Consider the following 9134-nt stretch of genomic DNA (forward strand, 5'->3'; position numbering starts at 1 on the left):
TCTGTATGAACAAAAGTCTTGATTTAAAAAATAAATAAATAAAAAAATCGAATAGACATTTTCATTGTTACACTGTTAACACACATTAACCTCTTGTGTCACATTGAGTGGGGTAATTTGTCGCAAGTGAATCTGCCATTTACTAATGTATGTCAGTGGGGGTTTACGGTGTTCAATTGTTTACCAACAGCTATTAACTGCCTATAACTAAAATCACACACACACACACACACACACTCACACACACTCAACAACATCCTACAAAGCAAACATGCAGAAACTCTCCAGTCTCTATAAAGAATTTGCTATTACTATAGTGCAAACCAGTGCTACAGGTACTATTGTAAAATACATCAATACATGGTCTTTATATCATTGTCTTTATTTAATTTTATAATGTATATCTTTATGTCATTATATATAGGCCTAACTTTATTCATTCATTCATTTGATTCTATTTTATTTTTATTGACAGCAGTGCAAGTGTGTCAGTGGTGCCTAATACCAACTTACCACAATTTTATTGTTAACAATTGTTAATTTACCATAATATTTTTTTGTAAGTGTGTGCACAGGGTTCAACACTAGTACTGTGGTGAAGGGTTGACTCTTGTAAATTTATGTTTTGTTGATATGACAGTTGAAAAAAAAAAAAAGTGCACCTTGCCAGTGATTAAAAATGTAAGTGTTTGTAAGCTGTGTGAAGTATGTATTTATTTGTGGGAGTTATATGCACCTGGATTTCAGTATACTGCTTGTATTACAATTCAGTGCTATGTATATTTCTTTCTTTCTTTCTTTCTTTCTTTCTAGAGTGTTGTATGTTGCTATTGTGCACTGAATAAAGCATATGTTTATAAAAGCTATAATAAACAAATAATTATATCAATTAATCATAATAATAAAAAAAAAAAACATGGACTCAATGGAAGTGGAAAGCATTTATTTTAAATGCTGAAACTGCCTATTTGTCTTTGTGTCTTCATAAATGACATGAACACAAGGTTAAATATGTTTCATTTTTCCTGGCAAACACTGCTTCTCTATTTCCTCTAGTCTTTAGTTCCTCCTCTGTTCTGCCTCTCCCTTCTCTGTTGTCCTGTTAACACATCTTTCTATTTGACTGTAATATTATTAGATAAACAGAAGCTGGTTGATTGAGACTTTAAGCTTTGTGCGTTGAGTTTTGTTTCGTTTCAGTCTGAGCGACTCCTTCTGGAAAACACAATCATGTGGATTCTTGCCAAATATGTGGTGGGCTGAGCAAGTTCCTGCTTCGTCCAAGTGGATTGCACCATTGCAAGAGAATCTCTCACATAATGCGAAAGATCACATTTCGATAAGGGTGAGGCAGAAATGGCAGCTGTGAGAGACATGTATGAAGGACTGGATGTTGAAAACATGACTGCAGCAGCACAAAAGAGACACAGAGAGACGCAGCTGAACCAACATCCAGACGTTGTCTTTAGAATATATTGTCAAGGCCGTCTGCATGTTCTGCTCTTCAGACCCACGGATGACGGCTGGTGGATAAATATACTTAAGGATAGATATAAAGTAATCTCTGCTCAGTGGACTTTCAAACATGCTGTTAACCGGCCCGTTCGGCACGCGATGAATCTCTCCGGTGATCAGGATGAGCTGCAAAGATTCTGTTTTGAGTTTCCAGGCAATCTGGAGGCGTTTCATGCCCATGTTCAGGAAATTGAAGATCTGAGAGTAACAATAGAAGATCTGAAAGCAACAATAGAAGATCAGAGAGAAACAATAGAAGATGACAGAGCAACAATACAAGATCTGGAAGAAAGAATACGAGATCTCGCATTAGAAAACAGAACAACGAGACAACAACGCAATTGAAGTAGGGCTTCTTAAAACATGAGGTACAGTCACATTCTTTCAAAACAGCAAATATTGTAGAAATGGTTCAAAATGTCAGAAATGAATCATATTCCTCTCAGACAAATGTGAGTCGAGTGTCTGTTTGGTTTATCTATGTGTTACTTCATATTAAACTGTCTCTAAAAGTTGTGCTAACTAACCCCAAATGAAATATTGGTCATGAATTAATGAAATTAATGAAAACTGAGTCAACCAGTCTGATCCACCAGAACTTTAGCTGAATGAGACTAAAGAGTCAAATCAAATGTTGAGAAAACTTTCATCATGTACCGTCAAGAAGACAATACAAGCTCAAGATAACACGAGTCAAACATCTCCATATGAATATACACTATCTGAGCGCATGCATGAGTTGTAATTCATCATCTAATAACAGCTGTTCTGTTTTCCTGAGAATCGATTCATGTTTGCTCTATAATAATAGACATGAGAATGAGAATATACAGTAACGGCAGTTTATTTCTTTCATCTCTTCCACACAGAGACCATGTTTTCCCCAAGAAAGAAAGACATCAAGATCTGCATCTTTTTAGACCAGATTTAAAGCAGACCATGAATTTCTTGCACTTCTCTTCTCTGTCTCTGTCAAATCTGTCTCAGCTGTCACACTGTATACTCATTGAATACATACTGTTTTCATTGAAAGCCAATTTCTGTATAAAGCTTATATTTCTATATACAGTAAACCTTACAATTTTGACAAATATCTGACATGTTCACTGTTATAACACACATTAATCGTAAATAAATAACAATAACAGGAGTTGAGTGGTGTTTGTTTGGTTCATCTGTTTGTTACATTAAAACTTCAAAAGTTATTAAACTATAACTAACTCCTACAACTTTAGTCCTTAATTAATTATATGTTTTGACACTGTGCCTGTATTTTTTCTTTCATCTATTTGTGTTGTGTTAGAGTTTGTTCCACCAGAAATATTAAAACAAATATTGAAAACAGTGCCAACCAGCAGAACTTCAGCTGAATATATCAAAAATGAGGAATTGTTCAGATGATCAGTATTTTCACAAAGTTAAATGAAATGCTGAGAAAACTCACATCATGTGCCGTCAAGAAGACAAACACACGTGCAAACGGTCCTTGATACACTAACAAGAGTCAAAACATCTCCATACTATTCTAATTCATGTGCATGTATGAGCTGTGCTGTTTTCCAAATAATTGATTCATGTTTATTTTATAATAATAGATTTATAGGGTCATGAATATAAGAGCAGTTTATTTGTTTTATCTCTTCCACACAGAGTCCGTGTTTACAACTGATGGGAGCTCATGAAGACCTCAAGTTTTGACCAAATTTAAAGCAGTAACACAGTTGAAAAAAAGCCAATTTCTGCATAAACCTTGAATTTCTATTTGATTTCTATATAAACCTTAAAATCCTGACTACAACAAATGTGTAATAGACATGCTACTACAACTGTTACTACACTGTTAAAACACATTAACCTTTTATTTACATTTTGTCACAGTGAATGGGGTAAGTTGTCACATTAAAACTTAAACTATAATAATGTATTGCGGTGTGTTTTGTGTGTGTGTGTGTGTGTGTGTGTGTGTGTGTGTGTGTTCTTGTGTTTACCCAAAAGCTATATATACAGTATATATGTATTATTATTATTTTATTTTATTTTGTAATGTTACTGTGACTTTTCCACTGGGACAACTGGCCCCGGTCTATTTTGTAGTTGTGCTTATATTTGTATCACAAGTTCCTTAAGTCATAGCTTATGATAGAGTGACACAATCCATATAAACATGCAGAATTAGCACATTTGAACAAAGTTTCAGAGAAGCAATATATAAGGTATTTTTTTATATATAATGAATATACATTTCTCTAGTTCTCTACAATGTCTAAAATATTTAATTGGGTAGAACGTGCTCTATTTGTATCACCTTATATAAGTTCCTTAAGTCATAGCTTATGATAGAGTGACACAATCCATATAAACATGCAGAATTAGCACATTTGAACAAAGTTTCAGAGAAGCAATATATAAGGTATTTTTATATATAATGAATATACATTTCTCTAGTTTACACAATGTCTAAAATATTTAATTGGGTAGAAAGTGCTCTTTGTGAGTAAACATATTTGTACAAATCCTTATCCAGGAATCATGAACTACTGCAAAATTCATCTTAATTCATTGGTCAAAATGTGTGGAGAACCCTGAAGAATAGTCTGTTATTGAGTATCTTTGCTTACAGGCCATCCTACAGAAACTGCCCAGTCTCTATAGAGACACACCATTAAAACCATTAGACAGCGCCCTCTTCTGGACGGATTCGGCATGAGACTAAACTAACTGTTCAGATGCATTAGAAAACACGGTAAAAGTAAAAAAGAACAACGAGCATAAGAAATGTATATCAGTACAGAGCTAGCAGATACCACACTGGGGCTAGTTGTCACACTTTTGACTCCAATGATTATTTCTCAGGATGAGTTTATTCTTTATATTACCATATATGCATACATATAGACATGATCTAATTTAAGACACTTCATAAGTACGTGATAAAACCAATGATAACAATTGGTACAAACACAAAGCTGCTGATACCTTGAACTTGACATTAATTGATTGGTTTATCTTTATCTTTAGGCAGTCACTATTTCAAAACATCACTAACACTATTTGTCAACAAATACGTGACCAAATGTACTAATACTGTGAAGATCTGGATCTAGTAAATTGATATGTTTTGTATGCGTTTCTGTAAATTATTCATGCAGCTAAATTTCTGCATACGGTGTATTTTAATGTACTGCGTATTTGTATTCAGTACTATTGTTTTCTTATTTATTTATTTACTTACTTGCCTATCTATCTATCTATCTATCTATCTATCTATCTATCTATCTATCTATCTATAATGTTATTGTACGCTGCTTAATATATATATATTGCTTATGAATAGTAATGACGCTTGTATTGACGCTCAAAGAAACTGTCCAATCATCATGGACATCACGTAATTAATATTCATGAGCTCCGCCTCCACGCACTCAAACAAACAAACAGAGAAGCGGTTCTCACGAGCTCACCGCTACACTGTTGTCACTCTCTGTTCAGCTGGTGAGTTATTGATTTGATTTATTAAAACCCATAACAGCTTTTACACACTACCATGTGTGGACACGCTTAGTTTTAGACAGTGAGAGGTCTTGAAACGTTTGTCGTGTCGTCTGAAATGAGCTTCCATGTTATCAGCCGCGCCACACAGGACTCAGTCGTTGTTGTTTGTGTGGATTGTGGTTTTAAAGTTGTATTTCGCTCTCTACAGCTCAACACCGCGTGCTCAGTGTTTGCTCTCCAGAAACAAAGACTTGCGGCGACCGTGAAAGTGAGAGAACTGATACTTTGTTTCCGGAAATAGAATTCACTTTTCCTTTTGTAACAGAACTGAACTCCATTCTTCATTATGTCTATGAATAACGCTGATGTACGTTTACCTCGAAGCTTAACAAAAATTACCATGGTAACCATACAGTAAGTACTACAGTTATTACTGTAAAAAAATACACCCATATATAGACTTTATTCTATTATTTTTATGTAAATTTTATGTTTATCTTTATATCATTATGTATAGGCCTATCTTGGTCACTTAAAATAATTTTATTTGTTTGTTGAAATTTTATTTTGTTTTATTTTATTGACATGTTCCAGTGTGACGGTGTTGCTTAATACCTAGATTTATTGTAGGAGAGTAAATATAATTATTTATTATAACATAACTACCATCCTGTCTGACACAATACTGGGTTTGCAATGAGTTGTACAAGAATTTATTGTCACATAAATCAATATATTATTTATTTTATATCAGTAGGATGTATTAATAAGGCTATGCAGATATTAATACGCTGATTTTTTCTTTTTGTAGTGCACTTGACCGATCACAGTGTTTAATGATTATACTTTGATGACGGATATAAAACTCCACTGAAACATTAATTAAGGCGTCTACCCTGACGAAGGTTCACTGTTAGGACCATCTTGTTTTGTTTTGCAGTGCGTCATGGGAAGGTTTGTACTGCAGGAGGTGTAAAGATACTCCAGGGCGAAATGTGTTAATCCTTTGACTTGCTGCTTGATTTTGTCTTGAGTTTTCAAGTCCTGTTTGTAATGTAGTTTACATTCATGCAGTCTGGAGAAGATTGTGTGGCAGATTCAAGCAGAATTGCTCAAAATGTGCCTCACAGCCCAACAGGAAGTGATGTCAGTTGTACTGTACTTGTGATATGAGATGAACAATATGAGATTGACTCTAGATGAAATTCAACAGGACTGTTTGATGCACGAAGATATTTCATAAATCAGATTTTAATGTTTTTGTATTAGCATATGTAAACAGGTTAATTATCAGGACAAGGGTAAAAATGCTTTAAATGGACCTTGAAATACATTCCAAGCATGTCAGTTTGTTCCCAGAGTACATTTAAAGTGTGTTTGTTACTTTGGCAGATGCAGTATTCATGTGAATTATTTCTCTTAAAGTCAGCTTGAAACGGCATTCGCAACCCATTTTAGCGCTATAATATGATATATATATAAGGTAAGATTAGGCATTTTAGTGTTGGGGCAGGTTTTGTCTTTAAAATAATGTGTAATGGTTAATGGTTCACAGTAAGACCAGGACTATGAATTAAGGAACAGAGTCTGTTTTAACTTCATGTTGACTTGTATTCATGTTATTGTGTAGCTAGTTACCTAGAAGTTTGGTGAATGGGGAACATTTTATACAAAGATAATATAATGTTGCAAAAAGGACCTTGCAACAACGCAAAACCCTATAAAACTGCATGAAACTGCATGCAATAGAATTTCCTGCTGACACACATGAAGGTTGTGCAAGAACAGCGTGTCCTGATGTTTTTTTTTCTTCCTTTATCTTTCATGCAGAAGCACATCAACAATTTACCAGGCAGATAAATGCAGGTCTGAATGTCAAATAGATGAATTATTTTTATTAAAACAGCATTAATTGTGCTGTGCATCTTAGATTTAAAAGGGCTTGGAAATGATTAAATGGAATGATTATTATAGTTCTGCCACATTAAACCTTTAGCCTATATAAGATGACAATTTGTGTTACTGTTCTAACTCAGGCAATCTTTACAGAACGTCCCATAGGAATGAAAAACATTGATTTCGATATTATTCTTAGATATGTGTATATGTGAGAAAATTGTGACATTGAAAATCATTTTATCTACTGTTTTTCTTGAAAGAAATTACATATTGTACAGTCTGTGAGTCAAACTGTTCTCACATTGAAAAGACAAAAGCCTCATTTGTGGTATATGTGAGCTAACATTTTACAAACCTACTATGGTGCTTACTTTAATTTCTCAGTATTTATTTTAAGATTCGTAAAAGGGAATTTAGATTTTTTTTTTCTTCTTGTTCAGTTACCTTGTGTCACTATAATAATCTGTCTATCTATCTATCGTATTGTATAATGTTATTGTGCGCTGATTAATATATATATTGCTTATGAATAGTAATGACGCTTGTATAGACGCTCAAAGAAACTGTCCAATCATCATGGACATCACCTACTTAATATTCATGAGCTCCGCCTCCACGCACCCAAACAAACAAACAGAGAAGCGGTTCTCACGAGCTCACCGCTACACTGTTGTCACTCTCTGTTCAGCTGGTGAGTTATTGATTTGATTTATTAAAACCCATAACAGCTTTTACACACTACCATGTGTGGACACGCTTAGTTTTAGACAGTGAGAGGTCTTGAAACGTTTGTCGTGTCGTCTGAAATGAGCTTCCATGTTATCAGCCGCGCCACACAGGACTCAGTCGTTGTTGTTTGTGTGGATTGTGGTTTTAATGTTGTATTTCGCTCTCTACAGCTCAACACCGCGTGAAATGCTCAGTGTTTGCCCTCCAAAAACAAAGACTTGCGGCGACCGTGAAAGTGAGAGAACTGATACTTTGCTTCCGGAAATAGAATTCACTTTCCCCTTTGTAATAGAACTGAACTCCATTCTTCATTATGTCTATGAATAACGCTGATGTACGTTTACCTCGAGGCTTAACAAAAATTACCATACAGTAAGTACTACAGTTATTACTGTAAAAAACACACCCATATATAGTCTTTATTCTATTATTTTTATGTACATTTTATGTTTATCTTTATATCATTATGTATAGGCCTATCTTGGTCACTTAAAATAATTTTATTTGTTTGTTTGTTTGTTGAAATTGTATTTTGTTTTATTTTATTGACAGTGTTGCCTAATATCTAGATTTATTGTAGGTGAGTAAATATAATTATTTATTATAACATAACTAAGTTACCATCCTGTCTGGCACAATACTGGGTTTGCAATGAGTTGTGCAAGAATTTATTGTCACATAAATCAATATATTATTTATTTTATATCAGTAGGATGTTTTAATAAGGCTATGCAGATATTAATACTCTGTTTTTTGTTTTGTTTTTTGTAGTGCACTTGACTGATCACAGTGTTTAATGATTATACTTTGATGACGGATATAAAACTCCACTGAAACATTAATTAAAGCGTCTACCCTGACAAAGGTTCACTGTTAGGAACATCTTGTTTTGTTTTGCAGTGCGTCAAAATGTGTTAATCCTTTGACTTGCTGCTTGATTTTGTCTTGAGTTTTCAAGTCCTGTTTGTAATGTAGTTTACATTCATGCAGTCTGGAGAAGATTGTGTGGCAGATTCAAGCAGAATTGCTCAAAATGTGCCTCACAGCCCAACAGGAAGTGATGTCAGTTGTACTGTACTTGTGATATGAGGATGTGGTTGTTTAGACCAGTGTTTCCCAACCGGGGTGCCGTCTGTCGAGAGCAGGGGTGCCGTGTAAAAAATCCTTTTTTAATATTTTTAAATTGCTGAAATGTTCAAAAAAGCATCTATTATATAATATCCATTTCTGATGTCGCCAATAATTAGAGATGCACCGAAATTTCGGCTGCCGAAAATTAGTTCAGCGCTCAGGTTTCACTTTCACGTGGTGTGACGCTCTGCGTATTATCCCGCTCTATAACGTGTGCGCTCCGCTCAGTCGCTCCACTCATATACCGTTCATGCGAATCGGAACAGCAAAGTCCACTCAAAAATTGAGCCGACAGGAAACATCGATGTAGTACAGTATTGTTTCTGTCTGCAATAGCCCTACTGTGTTGTAACATGGTGTGGTATATG

General features: G+C 34.6%; 1 protein-coding gene across 1 annotated transcript in view; it reads left to right on the forward strand.

Annotated features, from left to right (window-relative positions):
• Nucleotides 1–7544: 7544 nt before the first annotated feature.
• The window catches only part of LOC107709391 (UDP-glucuronosyltransferase 2B31-like), an 8081-nt gene continuing 6491 nt past the window's right edge, over nucleotides 7545–9134 (forward strand). Inside the window, exon 1 of the mRNA XM_016513843.1 lies at nucleotides 7545–7597. The gene's annotated coding sequence lies outside the window, so the exon portion shown is untranslated. The remainder of the gene's footprint in view (nucleotides 7598–9134) is intronic.

This window comes from Sinocyclocheilus rhinocerous, unplaced genomic scaffold (assembly GCF_001515625.1).
Source record: "Sinocyclocheilus rhinocerous isolate Xijiao unplaced genomic scaffold, SAMN03320098_v1.1 scaffold3403, whole genome shotgun sequence".
NCBI lineage: Eukaryota > Metazoa > Chordata > Actinopteri > Cypriniformes > Cyprinidae > Sinocyclocheilus > Sinocyclocheilus rhinocerous.